Genomic DNA, 25,686 nt, shown 5'->3' on the forward strand with positions numbered 1-25,686 from the left:
CCATACCACTGTACAAGCTGCATCACTATCAGCATAAGTAGGAAATTGTAAAGGATATAGTCCTTAACTTTCTTACACTAGCTTCTACCATTCTCTTATAGCATAAAGCCAAATGTGGGGGATGAAGAGTACCTCTAGTGGCCCATATCATCCATCTTTTGGCCAAATGCTCAAATACTGTGGGAAGGAAAGTGCCTTCTCATGTTGTCCAGTGACCCATAGGAAACAGCGTTATAGACAACATAGATTTCAGACTATAAAAATGATCCTGTTGTGTCCTTATCTGCACCTCTCCACCACAAGGACAGGAGAGATCAAGAATTTGCTATGCTGATATTGGTTGCCCTATATATGCCCCACCACTTCAGGGGATAATAACTAAGGGGGCATTGACTGCTCAAATAAGCAGTGATTTGCAGTTAAATTTGCATCATAACATGAGCTGCTTTAAGACACTTATTCCTGTAGATAGTCTGCTGCCCAAATCCTTCCTTGCCTTCTTGTTATGCTCCTAGGAATGCAGAGTTAGTATCATGTACTGCTGCCAGAAGCAATCCTCATTATCTAAAAAATGAAACTCTCCTGAATTCTAGCTCAGTCATCTGATAACAGAGTAGAGTTACGCACTATGGAAAGCCTCAGATCTTGATAAGAAGCGTTGTATTTTGGGGGGGTTGGGGGTGGAGGGGCGAACAGCATTGCTACAGACCTCTGGGAAATTAGGGGAGTGGCATTTCAATCATCTCCCGCTGTATCTACTGTCATCAAGGTCATGTGGTAGTGGCTACCTGGAGAAAGGATGGGTAAATTGTGTGAAACAGAATTACAGGGCTCATTTTACATGTGGAGATCTAGTATTCTGGAGCAAATTGTAGATATGATTTTAGCATCGACACTGCTTCAAATGAAGTTACCCCTATATATTACAGAGAACAAGGTAGAATACTTCTCCTTATGCTGCCACCAAAAAAATGAATGAAAATGAAGACATTGTATAGATTACGGTAAAAGAAGAAATCACACTTGGCTATAGCATTTGAATTGCAAAGCAGCAATCAATTAGTTTATCATTAATCAGATAATTTTGGGATCCGTGAATAATATAAAATGAAAAGTAGAAATAACTAGCAGGACAATTTTCAAGAACCATCTCTCAGCTTTATAAACTAATCTTCCTCTAATGGCCCTTTTTAATGTAATTTATAGGTTCATCATTACCCTTTTTGTATTAGTAATTATTTCTAAAATACCAAAGAACCATCTTTTTTTCAAGGTCCTTCTCTGTGCCTGATTTACAGCTGGGCTCATGTTGGACTCTGTCTTTCTGAGGTTTGACATTTCAAAATATTTATAGCTCTTTTACATTAATGCCTTTCTCATGAATCTGAAGGTGACCGTTATTTCTTTCATCTTGTTGTAATTAAATGGATCAACTGTTGCTTTATTATTTCCACTATTTATCTGTGCAGCACATTAAAACATTCAGATAAGCAAGTGATACTGAGTATTATGTGAACTATAACAAACAAATGTTTCCTAAAACATAGGGTACACTTGATGCATCGGCTAAGAAACTGTTCCAAGCGAAAGCACAAAATCTTTAATATTTTATTGATCAGATCTAAACCTTCTGCCCAAAGTGGCAATTAAATTTCAATTAAACTGACTGAAAGCATCATATTAAATTTCAGCACTTTACGAGCTATCAGATAATGCTGCAGGACAAATCTTTAGTATGATCACACTCTTTTCAAATTATATTATCCTGTTCATTCACAATAAAAGTGACAGTTTTAGGTATACTTTCAATATTTCTTGAATATAAACCCTCTAATGAACACATTTTATTGCCTTTAAATCAATTATTATTGGATATTTTAATAAAGTGAATTGAGCACTTTGTTTTACACACTGCTTAGAAGTTATTATATTTTGCAGTCAGCACAGCAAAGAACAGAAACAGTATGACAGAAAGATCCAAATACCTAATGTTACAGTATAAATTTAATCAGCTGTTTACAATGATGAATATGTTATATTCCATTCCGTAACAGCTAATAATGCAACATGTTAATTAGTAACTGATTAACTAGATGTGGGGCTCCCTTCTTTCAACAGTGTTCTCATTTAAATGAGATGAAGTTAAGATAATATAACCAAAATTACAAGAATAAAACACTGAAAGAACTTTAAAGATATCACTGCATTTAAAGACTAAAATGTTTATTACTGACTCAGCCCTTCTGAATCTGGTTGCTGCAAAGGTGTGCTCATGTTTGGGCTGGCCAAAACAGACTGGGATGTGGACATAATTTCCTATATTCAAAGGTCAATAAGACTCAGACTCCCCTTAGTTATGCATATATACACATTTTAAAGTAATAACATTAACCAGAATTTTTTTCATAAAACATAAATTAGGCATGAGGCAAATCTAACACAATACTGTGCACAGGCAAATTTCATTTAATATAGCAGGTGTTTGGACATGTTGAACTGAATATATTTGCCTTCTTTTGTAAATAGAAATCTGTATTCCATACTGATGTTGAAGAGCTATCTTATTATCATTTATTATGGATGACTAAATAAAAATAATTATCCACATAGGAGTTCGAGATTTTTCTGAAAGATTTTTACAGGCAGCAGGCATTGGAGCTGCTATTTTCCATCCCTAAAATTCCTTTCTTCTGCATTTGTGTCTTCCAAAGGTAAGAGAGCAGACAATGTGTACAGAGAGGCCCAGCCCTTCTTCTGAATAAGGATTGATCACATGATCATAAATGGACATTGTGCAGTGGCTTAACTCTTTAAAGCTGCACTAATCATTTTGCTCAGGCCCCAGGAAGCACAAAATAGCAGGACAAAAGAAAATTTCTATTCTACATAGAGTCCAGCTGTCCCTTGCAGCAATCATAAACCATCTCTTTCTAACAGTAACTTTCCATTACATTTTCCCTTTCTTTTTGAAGATATTGCCAATTTTTCAAGGATAAGACAAGGAAACCTTTTGCTGCTTATAAAGAAAACCAAAAATCAAAAAAGGCAAATATGAAAAAAGCATGTTTACTTACAGGGAAATGTTTCTTATTTTAAGCAGACGGAGTTTACAATCTGAAGTTTGTATTTTGCTGATAAAGAGCACAGTATTTTAGAGACGGCATTACTTTGTATGAATAAGTATGTTTTGTTCAGTCAACACTTCTTTTTCCTTCTACTGGGATCCATCTGACAAAATCGGGGCAGAGAATCTTTGGGCATCACCTGGCCAACCTAGTAAGGAGGGCTTTAAACTCAGTTTCATGGGGGTGGTGATCAAAACCCTCCAGCAGCAAAGCACTTAGTCCAGAAGGGAAAGGGCTCAAAGAAGCAACTCCTCTCTGGGAAAGGGTCACTGAGCTATAGGACTGCAACAAGTGGCACAAACAGGAAGCGAGGAGGTCAAAATGCAAAATAAATCCAATGCATGTATACAGATGTGAGAAGTATGGGAAATAAACAAGATGAGTTAGGAGCTGCAGCATATGAAAAGAACTACAATCTGATTGGCATCACTAAGACCTGGTGGGATAGCTCTTATGACTGGAATGTGAACTTTGAAGGTTACTCTCTGTTTTGAAGGACAGGGTTGGGTGAAAAGGTGGCCGTGTTGCCTTGCATGTCAAAAACACATACGCTTATTCTCTGGTTCAAGAGGAAAAGGATGCTTCTATTGATGCAGCCCAAAACCATATTTGCCTTTTGTACAGATACATCACACTGTAAACTAATATTGTGTCTGTGGTCTACCAAGACTTCCTAGTCCTTTTCCATCGAGCTGAGCTGCATTTGTATTTTTGTTTTTTATTATTCCTCCCAAAGTGTAGCACCTTGCATTTGACTGCATTGAACTTCATCCTGTTAGCTCTAGCCCAACTTTCTAATCTGTCAAGATCCTTCTGAATTGTACTCACATCATCCAGTGTATTCACAATCCTTCCCAGTTTCATGCTGTCCACAAACTTGCTCAAGAGGCTTTCTATGCCAGTATTCAAACAATTAATAAACATGTTGAATAGCACTGGGCACAGGTCAGACCTCTGTGGAACTCCACTCAAAACCTTCTGCCATTCTGATGTGAACTAGTTAATAATTACCCTTTGCTTACAGGTATAGAGCCAGTTATCGATCCACTATGTAGTAGTTTTATCCAACACATATTTCTCAAATTTGTTTATGATATTGGTAAGGACTGTGGGGGGTTTTGCTTTCCTCTGCAGTGGGGGTGTGGCCCTCTACCCAAGACTCTTGAGCATATATTGACATTTTATAGAAGCAGGGCATTGGCTGTCATGGTTCCCCTGCTTTACCTGTCGCAAGTTAGGGTGTTAGGTCTATGTTGTGTCAGAGTTGAGAGTAGTCTTACGCAGGGTTTAGATTATGGTTATATGGGTTGGTTTGGATAGGGATGATCAGGACTCAGGCAGAGAAGTGGACTAGATGACTTCTGGAGGTCCCTTCCAGCCCTACTTCTCTATGACTCTATGGGCATATCCCCACATGCAGGGACATGTACTTGCAACAACAAAAAAAGTAGCAACGCCAATCTGTGCTACTTTTTGCTGCTTCTCACACCCCTGCATGTGGTCTTTGGCACAGGGCAAAATGCCTCACTTCAAGGAATCTGCCATTTCCCCACTCCTCCTGGCTCCTAGCATACTGGAGGTGCTGGGGCAAAACTAGAGGAGGGGAGATGCTCTAGCTAGCAGCCAGAGTGTCTCCTAGGAGGACCAAGTCTCCATGTCTGCTGGTGCACACTCCTGTGGCATGCGCCATGCCACTTTTTTTTTGGTGGTTTTTTTTTTCTTACTGAGATTTCCCAATAGCAAATTTTGTCCCCATGCTGCAAGTTTTAATGTGCCAGGCATGTGATAAGTGGCACCACAAAGAGATTAGCAGCACCAGAAACTGCATGTGCCTGCATGCAGGGCTGTTCCTGGGGTGGGGCTGGTGGGGGGGTGAATCAGGGTGACCACCCCAGGCCCCGTGGAGCTGGGCAGAGCAGCCATACTGACTCTGTGCTGCTGCCAGCTTCATTGCTGGCTGGCCACTCAGCACCTCCACCACCAAATCCACTTCCGGCTTCCTCACATCCGGGGGGCAGGGCCCTACACAGGCTGATATGCCCCGGGCCCCACACCCTGCTCAGGTCATCTCTGTTTGCATGTCTGGATCCAGCCTAAGAGTCTACTCAGTAGCAAGAAAAGGGACATTTGCAAAGTAGAAATACTGTAGAAAGCATTTGTATGAAAGTCATCCACTCCTTTATTTGGCATGACATACAGTTATGAAACCAATCCTGCATAGTTCAAGGAGTACTTAAGTGACCAAGTAAAGGAATTGGCCTCTAAAGCAGAGGTTTGTGTTGACCTAGCCCTTAAATGCTACATCAAACACAAACTTACTCAGCATGTGCTCACACCTCCTCTGGCCTCTGTGCTTCCCAGCTTTGCTACCAGGAAAGCATCACGTACAGCAGGCATGTTGGAGGAGGAGAGGGGGTAAAATCTGAGCTGCATAATCAATAAGCAGCAATCATCTTTTAAACTGAACATATCCCTTCAATTTTATTAAAGTAAGGCTCAGCTCTGATCATTGACACAACTGTGTGGAATGAGAATAAAATGTACGCTGGGACATACCACACACATACTGTTCTAAGACTCCTTCTCCACTTCAGACAGCTTTGTTGATTTGCTGGTATTTATTAAAGCTCCACTCCCTAAACTAATATCTGTTGATTTAGTTATGAAGAGAGAACCACACATGACAGTTTTTCACTGAGGCAGTCAGATGTCATGGTGATGTTCACTGTGTATGAGCCTGAACAGACTAGAATACTGTACAGGAGAGCCAGGTGAACCAGTTACACAGCAAGCTAAAAAATCAACCCTGAGTCTGATTGGGCAATACACGTTAGGTGTAGTCAAAGGGGGCATCTCCTAGTTTACCTGTCTTTTTTCAGTCATCTGCTCCCATGAGTATCCAAATATTTGTACAGTAAGTACATGAGCAGGGCTAAGATTAACTAAGCAGGGAAGAATTTTTTCTTCCTCATAGCACTGAGCTCTGACCGTTTTTCAAAGAGCAGGATCCAGCCCTATGAACGGAAAAGCTATGCAAATGGAGGACAGCTCCTAAATATATTAATCCCTAGATGTGATCCTAAGAATAATTTTAGTTGCGTTTTAATGGAGCTATTGAGTGATTTTTATCATTGAATTTTATTTGACTGCGGTGAAACTCTGCAGGAAACTGCTAAGTTTATATGATAATGGGAAGAGAGAGAAAGGAGGTGGGGGTGGGTGGAAAGAAAAAAAAGCTTGCACTGGTGTGAAGGTAGTTTGCATTTTATTGAATCCTTACAATTCATTCTGGTGTAGCACTATTGTTTGAGCAAATCTTTTTGAATATACCGTAATAATCAAACTTTTACAGATTCTTCAAGTACATTTGAAACTGCCACTAAATCAGAAAAGCTGAACTGAAGCCAACATTATTCTATTGCATTTACTCATCACTGGTGATGTACTGGATTTATTTGTAATGCCAAAAAAAACCTATGAATTTTGGTTGGCTGTGTACATGTGAATTTACGTTTGTTCTCCAAAATCCATGAAAAAACTGGCCTGCTGTTTTAGAATGGGAAATACAATCTCTCAGGCTCTCAATAAACTCAAGAATATATATCTGGTTAAACCCATCTAAAATGAGATGCAGCACTAGCAATATGGAGAGACTCAGCAAGGCTGGCAATAAAAGTAGATATACAGTAGCTGACATCAGATTGTTTCAAGCTTAATTTCAGTAAAGTAATAAGGTCAGGAAAATAAACACTCAGTGATGCACAGATTGATGCTGTTAGATAGAAACTATGCAATGGACTCAAACAAACACTTTTTTTCCTGATCTGGAGCAAGCATATAGAGATCTCCAGTGTAAACTCTGTGGATTTATAAACATAAGAATTAACCAGACTTGGTAGGCCCTGGTCAAAACTGAACAACAAACACATGTCTTTAAAAGAAGTATGCTCTCTAGAGTCCTATGGTTAGCCTGGGTACCCACTAAACTCCTACAAAGGGTCGAAAAATATGCAACTGTAGAGGCTTTAAAAGTACCATAATATTATATGAGTCTTATTGCATATCTACCCATGATGACAGTGATGCATAAATAAAATGGAAAATCAATCTTTCTTTTCTCTTTCTAATTAATCCTGTATTGTCTTTTATAATTAATCCAAGAGAAATAATTTTTGTCCATAAATAAATGTGTGCCAACCCACAGTCATCACCTTAAGGAGAATCCTACTTTATAGAGGTTATCATCTTTTCTTCTTGGATATTATATTTAATAACATCCTAATCAACCTATCTTTACATTCTTATCATTAAAAATAAACATAAAAAATGTCTAAAGCAGTGGCCCTTGTAGTTATGTCTCCCATACTCAGAAGGCCATTGATCTTTTTGACTTGCCCCTTAACCTGTCTAGGCTCAGCAGTTAGAATAAGTAAAGAAAGAAAAGATCAGGCAGAGCCTTAGTCTTCATTTAATTCTTCTTTCCTGAAACATATGCAAGAAAAGCAACTTCTTTCATACAGAGGAGAGCAAAATATCATGTCATATGTCTATATTATGATTTTATATATATGCTTTGTAATTTAGGAAAAGACTACTATTGTACCATTCAGTTTGAAATATGTAGGCCTATTTTGCCACTTCTTTACACCACTTGCAGGATGAGGATGGCATAATTCTATTAATTTTATTTAGGTTTCTTATGATTTTCAAGTGATAGAATCAAACCAGGTTAACTACCTGTGAAATATTAAGACAATCCTTTTACCATAAATGAAGTCCATCCTTGTTTACAGAACCAAAGAATCTGACTAAATCCAAGCTACTCATGTTTGTATTTTTTACCATAGCTAAATGATTACTGACAAATTAACATCCTTGTTATTAATAGTTACATCCTAAAGCCATTTTCGGGGGGAACATTACACTTTCCTCTATTTATATCCCATGTGTCTGTCCTCTGTCATTCCCTTTCTCTTTAATCTTGTTTGAGTGTACGGCTCACTCGTCCTTATTTTATTGACTCAATCACAGGCACACTGTCACTTTTTATAAAATGGTCACTGCAGAATCACATCAAGCAAATTCTTGATTCTGCAGTCAGTAATTTAGTGCCTTTATGGAATTGCAATTTCAGGGCTCACTGCTTGTTTTTCTAAAATGTACTTTAGGAATTAGTTACTCCAGCCACAAATCAGTTGAATTTATGCACAGTTGTAATACAGTTTATGGCCTCATGGTACATTGCTTCAAAAACAGCAGATGTGAAATTATGATAAATATAATGAGTGTTTTTTTGCCTGATCTACTGGAGTAGAGAAGGATCTGGAGCGTGTTTACCTATCCCATACAGTACATTTAATGTCTTAGTCAGGACTCCTGACAAAGGCTGATTAATGTCCTCATCTCTTTTATTAAAGATAAGAGTAGCACTGCAGTCAGGAGATAGAAAGCACACCATAAATCTTCGTAAAATGAGCAGTCAAATAATCACTCATCAGAAATAAAATCTACATACATTAACACTAACACTCAGCCTACCGTGCGCACAGCCATAAAAAAGCAAGAAGAGACGAATTTCCGGAAGTTTTAATTTCTACTAGTTCTTTAAGTTTAATGTTACAGTTCCCGTAACCTGGATGCAAAAGCTGGCATTTAAAAGCACATGTGAAAGGACCAGATGCCTCGTCATTACATTAAGAGCATGAAGCAGGCAACAATTAAGCGATTCACTGGAAAGACATAATGCTGATCTATGCTAGCAATTAATCACAGAATACATTAGACAATGATGGGTGACCTACAAATTTTTGACAAAATAATTTTTCATCATGTTGGCGATTTCTTAGCCTAATATGCCTGCAAGGCACAGAGTCCAAACCTGTCATTTATTCCATCTCTCCTTGACAGGCGGCAACCTGTCTTCCAGACAAAATGAACATTATCTGTGCTCACTAGACATTTAGTGCAGGGCTTAGCTTATGACTAATGATAATAGGCAGACAGAAATGTTAGAGTCTGAAATAATGTTCTCTTTGTTAAAGAAATTTCTTGAGGTAGAATTTTTTTTCCCAAAGACACGTAAAGATAAAAACTGTTTTCATCTGTTTTTTTTTTAATACAACTTTAAGAACAAACGTTTCACTTTTGCCAAAATAAAGCGAGGAAATTTTTTTTAAAAGAAACAAACAATCACATCTTATAGCAATCCATGCATGCTTCAGATTGCTCACACAACCTGGAACTGAAATATGAATGGAATCTCAGCAGATATAGCATTAATAAATAACCTCAGCCAAGTCATTCATTTCAGCATTTCATTGTCAGTCAGTTTTCAGTAAACAGAAGTAGCATAAAACCATCCAGTTGTACCGCAAAACAGAGTAGCCAAGTCCCTCCTGCCCTAGCTATTGTCAGTGACCAACAACTTCAGATGTCGAGCAAGCATAAATTTTATTTGACCAAGGAAATTCAGAAAGGGCAAAATATTGAAAATGGTTAACTTATCCATTTAATTTTATTCTTGATTAATATATCATTGTTTTGCACTTGGGAACCTAATGTTAACTGGAAGCATAAGATTTTTTAATTTTTTTGGTCTTATCTATAACACTTTTGATGTTCTTTATTAGTATCATGGTAGAATGAAGAAATCTTAGATAGCTGACAGCCTCATTTTGCCAGGACCTGTACAGGTGAACAATTAAAGCTGGAAAGTATTCAGAATGCAGGGTGATGTTCCAGAATTTGACTCTTGCTTCAGGCACTGATTCAACTGTTAGGTTAGGTACAGACATTCAAAAAGCACAAGATGGAATCGATCTAAGTTACACAATTTGCTATAAGCAGCATAGTTTCCATAGTGAACAGAACACACTTTTGCCTGTTGGTGGAGGGGAGGAAATCTTGGACCAGGTTCCGCCATTTTTAAACCAGTCTATGTGTGCCAAACTTCTGTTCTGCTATGGGTATAGCCAGTTTTGTGTACTGAAATTCTGTTCTGTTATGGGTATAGAGTAGTTTTCAAATCACTTGTACCAGTAATTTGTAATGTCTGTACCTGGGCTTAGTCTTGTTTTTTTCTTGCTTGATAACAGCACCCCAAGGCTAGCGTATGGCTTCATTGTGCAGAGGACTCTGTACTAGCTCATATTAAGGGACAACCCATAACCCAAACTACTTATTTAAACACTCACTTGTAGCACCTTAAATGAAAGTTGGGCATGCATCCTGGGTCTAATTTAACATCTGCTGAAGCCCGTGGCAACCTTTCCATTGGCTGCAAAGGGAGATAGGGAAAAGAATTTGCCTTAGGCTAGGAACTTAGAAGAGCAAACAATAATTACATTGAAAGACTAAAGGCTAATTTAGATAATCCATACTTCAGAAAAATTAATAATTCAGAATAATTATTCTGAATCATCAATAATTTTGAATAATTATTTTCATATGAAGCACAAAACAATGTTATGGTACATGACTATAACTTGAACCAAAAAGGTTTCTAATGGCAGGCAAAGTTCTTTGGATAGATGTCATATCTTTTATTAGACCAACTAAAATAGTTGGAAAAAAGTTATTCGCAAGCTTTTGGGCACTAACACCCTAGAGGTTTCTAATAACATTTTGATTATTTTGCAGCAAAGCAGACATTGTTCATGTCTATGCAACTTAACCACTGAGCCAAATTCATCCCTGAGCAAATACATTTTCAATGACTAACTTCAGTGGATTAGAACAAAATGTGCAACTTCTCATTTTCTATCTCAAAAAATGGAATAAACACAGAAAGGAGGTTAGGAATGTTTTGGTCCAAGACTCTTCTGTACTTTTTACTGTACAATTTATTGTCTGAAGGATCAGGCTTAGAATGTTACTTGAACAATTAAACCTTGCCCTAATGAGCTGACTTCTGAAAAGAGTCCTATTGCAGTTTTTTTAAGCAACTTACAAGTGAACTATAAACCAAGTAAATAGCAACCCACCTGAAAAAAATGGAAACCTTTTGTGTTTAAAATATATCAGCTGAAACAGATTGAGTGAATTACCCTTTCAGCTCTTAAAAATAGCAAAGGTTTCCAGTTAAAGGATTAAGGTACACTGACTGTGAAAGCTTATATTTAAATACCCATCTAATCTTTGGATAACAAATAACTTTAGCCTTCAGTGGTCTCAAATCCCTCATACTTTCAGAGCATTCATTTCACCTTCTCAAAAATAAATAAGAAAAAATTATCATCACGTCATCTTTTTTTCCATATGATCTAATGTCAGCCATTTGTATTGATTCATCAGTCCTGATACTCTAAGCAACACTAAATGATAGCAACAAGCCCTCAATATCACCACTAACTTTATACAGGAAACCAATGCTTTGTTAGCCATTAATCCAGTGAGGAATACTGCTTTCACTAATGCAAAGTTGATCCAGTTTGTTGTCTGTCTCTTAACAGGAAGCAACCAGAAGGTCCCTGCTAAGTAACCTTGCTGCCTTGCAAGCTGAAGTTGAAAGCTTCCTTGAAATTTTTCAATAAAACAATGTCAATATAAATTCATGCATTTATCTGAATTGGTATCCCCCCTCAAAAAAGAAAACACATTTTTCACACCACTTCCATTCCCCTTTGTTTACTTTTTCTTTTTTTTCCTTTTCTTTTTTTGGAGGGGAGGGAACAGGGGATGGGACTGTTTAAACACAAGGTTGTTTTGACATTATATTCAGTCAAGTATCAGAAAATAGTAAGGGCTAATGCCCAAACCTGCCATAATTTGGACAATTCACCTGTCTGGGAAAAGATACACGTTAGCACTATATATTACAGTAACATCAAAGTTTAAAGAGGTGCAGTAGGCCTCTTATTTAAAGAACTAGAGTGGGTCAACTGGTTAAACTATAGAATATTGTAAGCTATAGCAAGCTTTCCTCCTCAGGATTTTATTCTTTGGGGTTTATAGGACCTTTGTTACAAAGAGATGTGCACATCAAGAAAACATAACAAAAACACAACCTGGGTTGCTAACTATTCAGCTCCAAGTGTCTTAGATTCTGACTTCTGCAAAGAAATGCCTTCACAGAGTCCAATTCACTGTTGTCCTACACCTTATGCAGCCATTTGCATCAAAGCAGAGTGAGTACAGGCAAAAAGCTATTCTGATAAGGAACTGTTTACAATACACTTACTTTGCACGGACATAAAGAACTACAGGGTAACAGTGAATCAGATCCTGTGAAAAATTATGACTAGACTTTTCCTTTCTTGGTACTGCCTTGTTACTCTGCCTAATACATCTTTGTGCTGCCTAAACTACTGGGTCTCCAGACTCTTTCACATTCAGATACACAAAGAGGATGTGAACATTTACAATCTTCTCAGGGATTAAAAGAAAAGAAAGTAGCAGGAGAAAAAACAGGAGCAAGCGTACATAATGGAGTTTTTTCTTCTGAGGATGATACCCAGTTCTGTATTTCACTTGACCTTGTTCGTGTCAGTGAACGAGTAGCTTGTGGAGAATGGGGCACTGATAAGAACAAGCTGCCTTAAGTTTGGGACAGATAAGACTGAGGTGATTTCAGTAGATCAGGGAAGCAATAAGAACTTATGGTGAGGATGATATTTAGCCCTCTAAGTGAGACTGCATTCCCTCTATTAATTACTCTATTGATTTTAAACAGGGAGTACTGTAGGATGCCTGGCTACTGTTACAAAAACTAACAGCAGCTTTATCTAGGAATGCTTTTTCCCCCCCATCTGCATCTGCTTAGGAGATTCATCCATTTCTTTCTGATGCGGGCTTGACTAATATGACCCATATTTCCGTTAACTCACACTTGATTACTGTGATGTCCTGTGTATAGGGCTGCAGTTTAAGTTGACCTGAAAACTGAAACCAGTACAAAATAAGACAATATTTTTGACAAATGGCATTTCCAAGCAGAAACACTTGATATAAGGGTTCGGTGAGCTACAATGGCTTCATATTAGTCTTGAGATAGAATTTTATTTAAGGTGTTAGTTTTAAACCTCTAGGTTGGAATTTTCAAGGTAAGTACTAAAATTCCAAAAAAATATAATAAGCTTTGATTACTTTGCTCCTTTAAACTCCTTTGAAAGTCCCTGCCAGAAACCTAAATGACTTGAGAGCTGGCCACTTGACTCAATATTCAGAAATTATAGTTTCATGCCTATTTCATTTTCTAGGAGAATCTGAACAAATTTAGAATGGTGCTCCTACACTACACTCAGTTACTGACAATCTGTTTCCATTTTCTACAAATTTTGTGTACTTAGAACTCTATCTTGGTACAGTAATTAAGGGGGAGAAGTTATTTTGTTCTTTTGATTAAAAGTTAAATTTACTTTGTCTTGATGTAAAAGCAGAAAATGTAATAGTAAATTATTTTTGTTCCCTCCATCTGTATTCAGAATTAATATTTAGCACAAATTTTATCCTTCCCTTTCACAATCAGAATACACAAACCTAGTGAGATTGTATCACCATCTTTCCTCTCAAAAATACACATAATCATGAGAAAAATGAATCTATGTTAGCATTTTAAAAGCTACTGGTCTTAGATCTTTGTCGCCAGGAAACTGAGCACTCAGAGAGCTAAGAATAGGGCTGATCTGGGGTACAGGCAGCTTTGGAGTAAGTTGGCTTAGACTTCTTGTGCAATGGAAAGGCTAGTAGACAGGTGTTGTGGAAACATGCCTAGACAAAAATACTGTCAGGAAGAGCACTAGCAGCTAACAGAAGCACTGTTATTGCTCTGCTGTTCAGTCAGCACAAGCATTACTGCAATAGTTAAGAGGCAGAATTGTTGTTTGGGTATATAAATCCAGGTGAAATGGTTTAGGTTGGATTTGGACAGGGTACTGCCACTAGATATGAGTTGACAGTACTAGAAAACTTAGATGTGGAAGAAGAGACCAACAGCTACAGAGAGCATATGCATCTTCATAATGCAAGTTTAGTTTCCCCAACATTGAATGTACTTTTCTAGAAGGGGCTATTACTTTGTCCAGCATTGCAGCTGAGATTTCACATGCACTAAAGTAAGGACATTTTGTACTTCCAATAGGAGCCATAATTAAAATCTCTGGAAACAATGCTAAGAAACAAGTTAGGAATAAGAATCAGCTTTAGATTTTTTCAGAAAATCATAGTAACAAAAGAAAGCAAAGCACATAAAACTATTTCAAATGGTCCAAGTCAACCACTCTGAAAAAAAAAACAGTCTGCCTAATACATCCCTAGATCTCAGAAAGGTGTAATTTAACCATTCCTTGGAACCTACGTTCCCTGCAAGGACCTGATTATTACTAAACTCCTGAATAGATATTGAACAAGAAAGAAAACAAGATGAACATCTATAGATGCAGGAAAAGCAATGACTTGACATTAGCTTTGGTGAATGCTCAGTCAGGAAAGAATGGAACCATACAGTAGCAAACCCATTCCTACTGCAACGTACAGAGGAGCCAAAAATATCTTATCATGAGTAGTGTCAAAGGTACATCAAATCATAGTGTTCATCTATTACCATTACCACTTGCTTTGCATGGTGGCAATTGATGGTTTCTTGTGCAGAAGGTGGAGAGTTGCTTATTTTGAGGTGATCATTCTTTTATAATCAGGGCCACCCAACTTCAGTGTGGTCAGGGGCTACACACACACCAGTAGGTAATTACCCGGCTGCCAACTGCATAGGCCATGTGCTGTGGGGGTTGGCCCCGGGGATCCTTTCACTCAGGATCCTTCCTGCTATGCGAGCAGCACTACCCACCACACAGGCTGTACACAGGTCCTCAGGCCCTCCCCACCCTCACCCATGTAGTAGTGGAAGAAGCAGCTGCAGGGACCGGAGAGCCTCCAGCTGGACACCCCTGTTTTATGTAGCTAAAAGTAAGCAAGGTATTCTTGTTTACGTAAAGGTGGGATGTTATAATTTATATATTGTTTGAACAGTGATTACATCCTTAGCATAATGAATGAAGGCTTCATTAATTCAGTTAATGTATGCCTTGCTCCCTCTCTTTTCATTTGTATTTTGATTCATCATTGAGGAGCTTTCCTTCCTTTACTTTCCCTTTTTTATATTTGTGCCTTACGGAGAAGGAAAGATGGAAACAAAATAAGTGAAAAGGTAAAGATCATTTAAAAGAGCTGAAAGAGATCTATAGAGGACAAAGTGAGAGCTGAATTTGTAAAATCAGTAAGTGCTAAACGCCTGATAGCAATGTGTGCAAAGATTATATGTGCTTGTTATCATATTGGTGGAAAAGCAAATCAAGGACATCTTGTAGACTATGAAATAACTAGAGTGGCTATGGGCCAGTCATGTCATAAACATGAACCTATGGAACATGAACTGTCATTTATTTTATGTCAGTTCACAGTCTTTCTTATTTATTTTCCAAAAGCTAATACAATGGAAACAATAAAAGGAAGACTCAACTAGCAGAGGTCTCACCTCCATTTTGTATAATTTGCTGCTTAAAAGCTTACCCAGTAAAACATGTAAATATATGCAGACCTGAGAGTAAGACCTCGGTAAGGAAATTACAGAGGAGGGATGAGGAAACTATGGGCCATAAACAACAAAAGCACTATGGCTGCTGAGCACCTAGAAACGTGCTATAAATTGTTGCATAAGTCTGCTTCAGCAAATGTAGCATTCTAAGAAAGGTACATTTCCTGCTTTTTGGGGAAACATTTGGCAAGGAGTTAATTTGAGCAGAGAAATCATGAGCATCCTCCACATGCCCATCCCTGCTATAGTTTTCACTACTGTAGACAAGAGACTCTTACAGAATTATTATTCAGCATAGCCTGGCATATTTTCCTGCAGAGCAGCAGACCCTAAATAAGGAAATGCTAGGCATCTCCTAAGAAAGCTGCTTCCTGTAAGATTTCCAATCCTAAATTTGCATAAGGAATTTTTATGAGATTTTAATCTACATTTTGACAGGTGTAAATCAGCAAAGCTCCACTGGAGTCAACGGAGCTACTCCACTTTATAAAGGCTCAGGACTCCTTTCTGTAGCTTTTAGATGCATATTCACCATATCATGATTCAGAACATTTTCATTTTCCTCCCATTCTGGACCTCAGGAGCAGAAAAGGATTCTGCAGGCATATTTGATATGTCTTTATTATGTGCTGTATTGAATAACAGAAATGCAAGTGCAGAGATTGACTTATCTCCTTAAAGAAAAAACTAAACTCACCAGGACTGTGAAAACAACACAAAGCCCAGATTTTCAAAAGTGCTTGCCTCATATTCAGGCCCCTACATTAAATAGGGAAAATTTCAAATGCCCATGCTGGATGCTAAATAAATTCTAATGAGGTATAGCTTGCTTCAGCCAAATTTAAAGTCAAGGACTAAAGTAGGGCTTTTTCAATAATTTTTTTAAGGCTTGTGTTTGGAAAGAAATAGTGACAAACAACACAGTCACTCTTTTTTTACTTTCAGCTATAACCATCTCCTAGAACAGCTCCTCACATGCTGCCTTTACCTCCAGACCTCCACTGTACCACCTTCTGATCCTGTGCAAAGGTGATCGAAGATTGCTTAATTTCCTACAACAGAGGCAGTCCTCCCCCTGCTGCAAATGTCTCACAACAGGCAGCTGTTGTGAGAGACTTTCTTTATCCAAACCAAGAAAACTCCTTTCTTGCCAATCCCTAACTGAACCTCTATATTCTGTCACATTCCCCACATCCCAGTTCATTTGAAATATCCTGTTGGAAAGGAGAGCCTGATATCTTTAATGCCAAACAAAAACTTCCAACAAACCTGAACCTCTCTGTCCCAATCAGTTTGTGATATGCTGTGCTGAAATACAAATCTCTAATATGTCCTCTCCCCACAGGGAGAACTAACTACAAAATATGTATTGTGTTATAGAATAAAAAATAAGACCAAGTCCTAAACTGAACTGGCTCAGAGCAGTTCATTTCAGGATGAGATGGAACTTTTATCTTAGCTTTCATTCTTAAAAAAGATCTCCAAACCTTATGCTTGCACCAAGTGCAAAAAGGAACGTAGGCAGATTCATTTATGTCTGCTGGCAGCTCAAAATAACATCCCTAAGAGAGGTGTGTAAGAAATACATGCTATTTCTTGAAGAGGTACACCACAGGCTGAGCTGAGAAGATGGATCTGGGTCAACTGATATCAAAAAAATATTGGGATAGAGAGCAACACAGAGCAGACAGCTTTAATACATGGCCTCCACACACAGGCAGGAGGCCTGAGCTCTAATACACCTTGTCTACCATAAGTCCTGCTTAAGGTCTTTAAGGGACCCAAACACCACAAGGTGTGACCTGACATTTTATTTTGAGCTGAATGCTAACTCTACTATCTCATAATACTTTTAAAGAAAGCGTTGCTTTTTCCCAGTTGAGTAAAAGAAAAGAAAATAAGAGATCTGATCATGTTATGAAGATACATACAATCTAAAGTAAGTGACACATATGGGAGAATGTTAAGCAGGCAGAATTTGGGAAAGCACTAAACTTTTTTTTTCTACTTTGACCCATGATGCTAATCCCTTACATCCACTTTACCTTCTCTATTTGAGCTCAGATTTTGAAATACTGGTTTATGCTTCTTGCCTTTAGAACTCCCTTTGCCAAGAAAATAATGATCAGACTTGATAACCATGCACCTCTTGGGTACTTTGTTGGGGGAAAAAAAGAAAATAACCTGCATGGTGGCCAAGAAAAATTACAACTAACATAACCTGTAACATGATGCCTGCAGTAGCATGAAGAATGTGTATATTTTGGACACATATACATCACCTGGCCAGTTAGCCCTGAATGAACTATCCTTTCCTTATTCCAAATCTGATGTTTATTGCTGCCCCGCGCAACCAAATAAAGGGCCAACTGGTCTTCAGAGATCTCAAGATCCCAGCATGCCAAATCAGAGTCATAGTTTCATAGTTTCAGGGTCGGAAGGGACCTAATAGATCTTCTAGCCCGACCCCCCGCCAGGGCGGGAGAACAACCCAAAAAACACAAACAAAACCACTCACCCTAAAAACAAAAACGGGACTCAAATGAGTCCAGCCAGGTAGGCATCCAGCCTCTTCTTAAAGATCCCCAGGGTAGGGGCCAGCACCACCTCCCTTGGAAGTTGGTTCCAGCTCCTAGCCGCCCTAACTGTGAAGTAGTTTTTTCGGATGTCCAATCTGTACCTCCTCTCCATCAACTTGTGCCCATTACTCCTTGTTATGCCAGCGGGGGCTAGGGGAAACAGCGTCTCCCCCAAACCCTTCTGGTTCCCCCTAGTGAGTTTATAGACGGTCACCAGGTCCCCCCTCAGCCTTCTCTTGTGGAGGCTGAATAGGTTCAAGTCCCGCAGTCTCTCACTGTAGGGTCTGCCCTGTTGTCCCCGGATCATGCGGGTGGCCCTCCTCTGGACCCTCTCCATGTTGTCCACATCCCTCCTGAAATGGGGCGCACAGAACTGGACACAATACTCCAGCTGCGGCCTGACCAGCGTCGCATAGAGGGGGAGGATCACCTCCCTGGCTCTACTCGAGATGCACCTGTGGATGCACGACAAGGTCCGGTTAGCCCTGCCAACCATGACCTCGCATTGTCGGCCCATGTTCATCTTGGAGTCAATAATGACACCAAGATCCCTTTCCGCCTCCGTGCTCTCAAGTAGGGAGCTCCCCATCGTATAAGTGTGCTGCTGGTTCCTACTACCCAAGTGCAGCACCCTGCACTTGTCCGTATTGAAACACATCCTGTTCCTGTTTGCCCACCCCTGTAACCTATCCAGATCCTTCTGCAATCTCTCTCTCCCTGCTAGCGTGCTCACCTCCCCCCAAATTTTGGTGTCATCAGCGAATTTAAACAGGTTGCTTTCCACCCCAACATCAAGATCGCTGATGAAGAAATTGAACAGCGCAGGCCCCAGGACCGAGCCCTGGGGGACTCCACTACCCACCTCCCCCCAAGTCGAGTATGATCCATCCACCACCACCCTCTGAGTGCGACCCTTCAGCCAATCTGCAATCCATCTGACCGTGTAGGCATCTATGCCACAGTCGCCTAGTTTATTAATTAGGATGGGGTGAGAGACGGTGTCAAAGGCCTTGCTGAAGTCCAGAAAGACTACATCCACCGCGACACCTGCATCCATGGCCTTTGTGACCTGATCATAAAAGGCAATCAGGTTGGTCTGACATGATCTCCCCCTAATAAATCCATGCTGATTGCCCCTGAGCATCATTTCTGATGCCGGCCCATCACAAATGTGCTCCTTGATGATCTTCTCAAAGAGCTTCCCCAGGATTGAGGTAAGACTGACGGGCCTATAATTGCCCGGGTCCTCCCTTTTCCCTTTTTTGAAGATGGGGACCACATTAGCTACCTTCCAATCGTCTGGCACCTGGCCCAAGCACCACGATCGCTCGTAGAGCCGTGCCAGGGGCCCTGCAATAACCCCAGCCAGCTCCCTCAGCACCCTGGGGTGGAGAGCATCCGGACCCGCTGACTTGAACGCGTCCAGCCCCTCCAGAAGCTCTCTAACCCGGTCCTCCCCAACCTGAGGTCTGAAGGCGATCCCCTCGCGTCCGGCTTCTATCACAGCAGGGAAGTCCCGGTCCCTGCACAAGAAAACGGAGGTGAAGAATTGGTTAAAGAGGTCCGCTTTATCCTCTGACGCAACCACCAGATTGCCCCGCATATCCTGCAGGGGCCCCACATTACCCGGCGCCTTCTTCATCCTCCCAATATATTTGAAAAAGGACTTTTTGTTATCCTTAATCCTGGACGCTAATCCGAGCTCTATCTCCGCCTTGGCCTTCCTAACAGCCCGCCTGCAGGCCCGAGCAGAGGAGGTATACTCCTCTTTGGAGATTACACCCCCCTTCCACCGGGCGTACGCCACCCTTTTGGCAAGCAGGCATTCCCGGACACCCTTGGTGAGCCAGGGGGGCTTTTGGACACTCCTGCCCGCCTTGCTTCTTGTCGGGATGGACACCCCTTGGGCCCCGAGTATCGTTTCCTTAAGGAACGACCACTCCTCTTGGACGCTGAGTTCCTCTGCCCTCAAGGACCCCAGTTCCTCTCCCACTAATCTCCTCATCTCACTGAAGTTGGCCCTCCTGAAGTCTAGGGCCACCACCTTGCTGCGGGCCCTTGACACTCTACGCTGGATGGTGAATTCCAGCACGCGATGATCACTATTGCCCAGGTGGTCAAGAACCTGGAGGCCTCTTACCAGGTCGTCGCCTGCGGCCAGGACCAGGTCCAGCAGAGCATCTCCTCTGGTGGGACTGTGCACCTCCTGAATCAAGTGGAGGTCCTGCAACTCGGCCAAGAACCTCCTGGAGCGGTCCGTCCCGGCTGACTGCTCCTCCCAGCAGATGTCCGGGTAATTAAAATCGCCCATGACAACTACATCCCTTGCTTTTAGTGTCTCCGCAAGCTGGCCTGAAAATTCCCTGTCCAGCTCCTCCTCCTGATTGGGGGGTCTGTAATAGACCCCCACCGTCAAATCCCTCTCGCCTTGCCCCCCCTGGATCTTGACCCAGAGCACTTCAGCTCGCCCTCTATAGCCCCTAATGTTAACTGCCCAGTCATGGGATGAGTCCCACCATGTCTCTGTTAACCCTACGACATCTGGATTTGAACTAGCTATTCTGAGGGCGAGTTCCTCCTGTTTGTTCCCCATGCTACGAGCATTGGTGTACAGGCATTTAAGGCCTTGCAAGACTGTGTGCCCCCCCACCCCCTGATTAGCCAGACCATCAGGACCCCTGTTACTTACCTTTGCACCCCTTGCCCTGATGGCGTCTCCTCGTCTTCCTGCAGACGCCATCAGTCCCCTATCCCATTCCACCTTGTCTAAATGAAAGGCAAGATCAGCCTTAAAAGGGAGACTAATTAGGAAGGTCTCCATAACTGACAAGTGCAAATGGAGGTACCTGCTCCATTTATTCATTTTCCAAGCATCATAAATCTAGTACAGTGATGCCCAACCTTTTCCCTTTGTGGGTCAGATGAACAATGCCAGGTGCATCCACTGGCTGGTTCCCTCCAATGAGCCCAATCCAGCTACAGGGGGTTTTGCAGCCTGCCCTTGACATATCTGCCTGAGGCTAGGGGACCAGAAGTGGGGCAGAGCAGGCCTGATCCAGATGTGCATGGGGGGGATCCCAGTCATGATCCAGGCATGTGGGGCAGGGTGAGGCACATCAGGGCAGGGCAGCCCTGATCCAGTTGTGTGTGGGGCTGGGGGTAGGAGAGGGGAACGGAGCAGCCCTGATCCAGACATGCATGATGGGGAAGGGGCAGAGCATCTCTGATCCAGACGTAAGCCGGCTGGGGAAGGGGCAACTCAGTCCCGATCCAGACAGTGAATTTAGGGGGGAGAAATCTGGCTCTGTCTAGATTTGTATGGTGTAGGGGAGCTGGCCCTGATCCCACGGCACAGGCAATGGCCCAAGCGAGGCTGGATCCAGCCCATGAAGCTTCCACCACTCCCTGCTGCCAAGTTTTCTGGTCTCTGTAAGCTAGATGTCATTGGCTCCACAGGCTGGATTTGATCCATAGGCCAGAAGTTGAGCACTCCTGATGTAGCGTAACAAAAGGTGGATTTCACATCTGCCAACTGTGGGCCTACATATGTAACAGAGTTACATAGACCACCTCTTATGCCTCTGGTGGGTACAAGAGAGAGTTTTTAAGTAGTACTCTCTCTTCACGATATACAAACCTCCCCAGAATAGGGAATATATTTTATGCTCCAGAAATAATAAAATGATCTGCTGTAGAGTCATATGTGGCCCAGTTCTCCAAAATGCCATTTTCTCTTCTCCCAGAAAGTCAGGCAGATATTCCACAAAGGAGGTTCTTAGCCCATTGCAAAATGAAGCTTATAGTTGTCATTGCAAGAAACATCATGAGCTTTTTACAGCACAATGCATAAATATAGATCCACATTATTGATGGACACTATAAATAGTTAAAAGCAACTGGAGATATACCAAGTCTAGGCAATACTGGAGTTATGCAGTTAACAATCTTGAAAAATGTTGCAAACAATATTTAGCTAAAATACCATAACAGATTACGTAAGTAGTATATTGAAAAATAACTTGTTTCCAATCAGTCACGATATCTACCATTCCAGAGAACTGTGCAGGTATATTCCAGTTCACTATAACTTTTTTGCTCTATAAATGCCTTGCACTTTCAAAAAATATCACACAACAAATTGTGACTCCTGTAAATTAGTGATTTATTTTCAGAAATGGAGTTTTCATGAACTAATCCACTTCTATTCATTTAGGTTACTTTAAATGTATTCTCCAAAACAATTCCACTAAGATATCATTTTCTTGACTCCAAAGGCCAAGAAAGATAAATCAATCAGACATTACATCGAGCATACAATTACAGTACATGTCCCAACAAACTCCTCAAATCATATCACACATTACACTGGACTGCTGCATATCTGAAATTTGCTGTTATCCAAACCACCTACCTGCTGTAATCACAGTATTGTACAATGCGTGGGTGCACAGCATTCAGCCTGCTGAGATCTATTTCATGATTCCCAATGCATACCAGATACCAGACTGGTAGATTACTATATCTGTGTTCTACTGCCTGCCTGTCACAGTGAATAAGTGATTTAATATACAGTTATATGGTTTGAGCTTGGTTAAAATATGAAAAAGAATCATGAATCTGATGTATCTCACTGAACTTTTACTTACCCCCAAACTTCCCACCTGAGATATCCAAAGTAATATGGATGTGCACTATTCACTAGAATTAACATATAGAACTTTATAAAAAAGAGAATCAAAATCATTATCCTAACTTATTTTATTGGAAGAGACAGGCAAAAGTGTGTAACAAACAAAGGCCTTGTCAACAATATTCTTTATCAGTGGTAACAAATTTGCATTGAATCAGATTAATATTTTAAACAATATTATATGCAACTACTTCAAAAAATGGTCAGGTTGCAAAGGCAAGCATTCAAGAATTAAAAAATACCGAAGTTAAGGTTGCCAGTGTTATTTTAGCTTCTTTGGTTGTATTCATTAAAGTCTTTAATTATAGGATCACATTCTATTATTTTTCCACCAGACCCTCTGTCTCATTCAGTGCATAGAATGGATCATACTCACTTAATGAGCAGCAATCCAAAATTTTTCTAATCATTATTGTTCCATATGTATCCCCAGGTCTTATTATTCACACCCAGCTCTGAATGAAGAATTCTTAATTTCCTCATGTGCTTTTCTGTGGCACTCATCACTATTGAATTTTTTATTCAATTTTAATTAAATTAATTTATTTTCCCATCACCCCTTGCGAGATTAGGGTATATATTAATACTAGGCCAAACTAATCATGTGCAACAGGCTGAGAGAGGGGGTAATAGAGGGATTCTGGGTGAACTGTTTGGGGCCCTTTTGGTGATGTTTACCAGACATTTAAAGTTTATGAAGGAACAGGGATCTTTGGAAATGGGAAAGGAAGTCACAGCTCATGAGTGAAGAGGAAGTCAAAATATATGCAATGGGGTGGCTCACCGTGACTTGAAAAAGAGTTGACACTGAAGGGGACTGAATAAACTAGGTACATGTATTTAATTAGACAATGTATTTAATGAGTTTTCCTTGTATGCAAATATAAGATGAGAGGCTTTTCCCCCCTGTCCTGATTAGGGGAAAAAGCAATTTCCACAATCCCCTTAAAAATGGCTAGACTGCTCTGGCTCAGTCTCACAGCACACTGTGGGGGAAGACACTGGCATGAAGGGGAGCAACAAAGATGGTGGCCACCCCCGTCTTGCTGCTGATTGACTGTAAGGCTGCCCATCATGAGGCCCTGCCCCTCTCCCCCAGTCAGCAGTGAGGGGCAGGGACCCCAGGGCCCTGTAACCAATCAGCAGTGGGGGGCGGGGGGCCACTGCAAAAAGACCACATAAATGGCACTGTGTGCTGCAAAGGCCCATGATGTTTCCCTTGCTCCAGCTGGAATTAAGTAGATCTGTATATATATATACATATAAGTGCATACGTGTGTGTGTGTGTGTGTGTAAGTGTAATCTCTACTATTCTGGGTGTCCAATTTCTAATGCCAAGCACCTGATTTTGCATACTTAGCATTATACACATTTTGTATGTGCTCTAAGTACAAAATACCACTGACTTCAAGTGCAACTGTGACTTCTTAGTACGAAACTGACCCCAGGAATCCAAATATGGCACTCATAAAAAAGGAACATCTACACAGTGATCATCATGAAGCCTGATTTATGTGACTTCTCCAGCATCATATAGGAAGTTTGTGACAGAGGCAGGAATTGAGTCCAGTTCTTCAGGGCACTATTCAACTGCTTAACTATATCAGATTGTTCTTTCCTTTCCTACAGCTACTGCATTACTTGGCATACCCCTACCAATTTCTGCAACAAGAGGAAGGAGGGTCTACAAACAAAAATGTCTTCTTCAGACAATCATGTTACATCCTGTGTACTAAATTCCATGAACTCCTTGAACTAATTCAAGGACCCAGTGGGAGCTGTCCTGAGTTTTATACCTAATGTTCTATTTTATATTCCTATTTTACACCTATGACTTTATTCCTTGTTACTCTTGTCCTGTTTTTTCATTTACCATCTCTTAGATTAATTGTATTCTGAATTTTGCAGCTTCCATATTTGAAGGAATAAGGCCCCCTTGCTCCCATATTTGAAAGACTAGAGCCATTCAAATAAGCCTTTGTATAGACTGACGCATGGGTCCTCTGGTAAATAACAATATGTGCACATGCAATAGAAAATCCTTTTATAATGCATACACACAGGTGACTGGAAGGGGGAAAGCAGACATAATTCTGGCATTTCCTAACTTTTAAGTGCTTGACTGCAAGGGTAGCAATATGTTAATATAACTTTAGATATATAATGGCCACTATTTTTTAAAAAATGCAAAATGAAGAAACAGAACTTCTATCATATTTCTTAATATTGCAAGAGGCAAGGATTTTTTGGGTTGATATCTTTTATTGGACCAACTGCATGATTGAGATAAAATTAGACAAGCCTGTCAATGCAAGGCAGTCTTCATCCGATCTGAGGAGGGAAACAAGCACAATTGTTAAGAACCGTTAAGACTGCTGAGAAGGCCATACTTGCAACCATGGATATCACCAGCATACTTATGACCCACATCATGAAGGTATAGCTGCTTACCTGAAATACTTACAAGAACATGGAGTACACTCAGATTTGCTACATATTGCAAAAATCATCTGCACTCACAAAAACTTCACTTTCAACAATCAGCACTTCCCTCAAACCAAGGGCCTAGCTATGGGCACAAAGATGGCCCCTCAATATGTTAACTTCCACCTGGAGGACAAATTTCTAGAAATTTGCACCATCAAAACTGCACTAAAACCTGCATTACATATATGATATTTTCAATACCTGGATCAAACACCACGACTTACTTATTGACTTCCACAGCAGGTTTAATGGCTATTACCCCTCAAACTTTCCCTA

The sequence above is a fragment of the Alligator sinensis genome, unplaced genomic scaffold (genome assembly GCF_000455745.1).
Source record: "Alligator sinensis unplaced genomic scaffold, ASM45574v1 scaffold36_1, whole genome shotgun sequence".
Lineage (NCBI taxonomy): Eukaryota > Metazoa > Chordata > Crocodylia > Alligatoridae > Alligator > Alligator sinensis.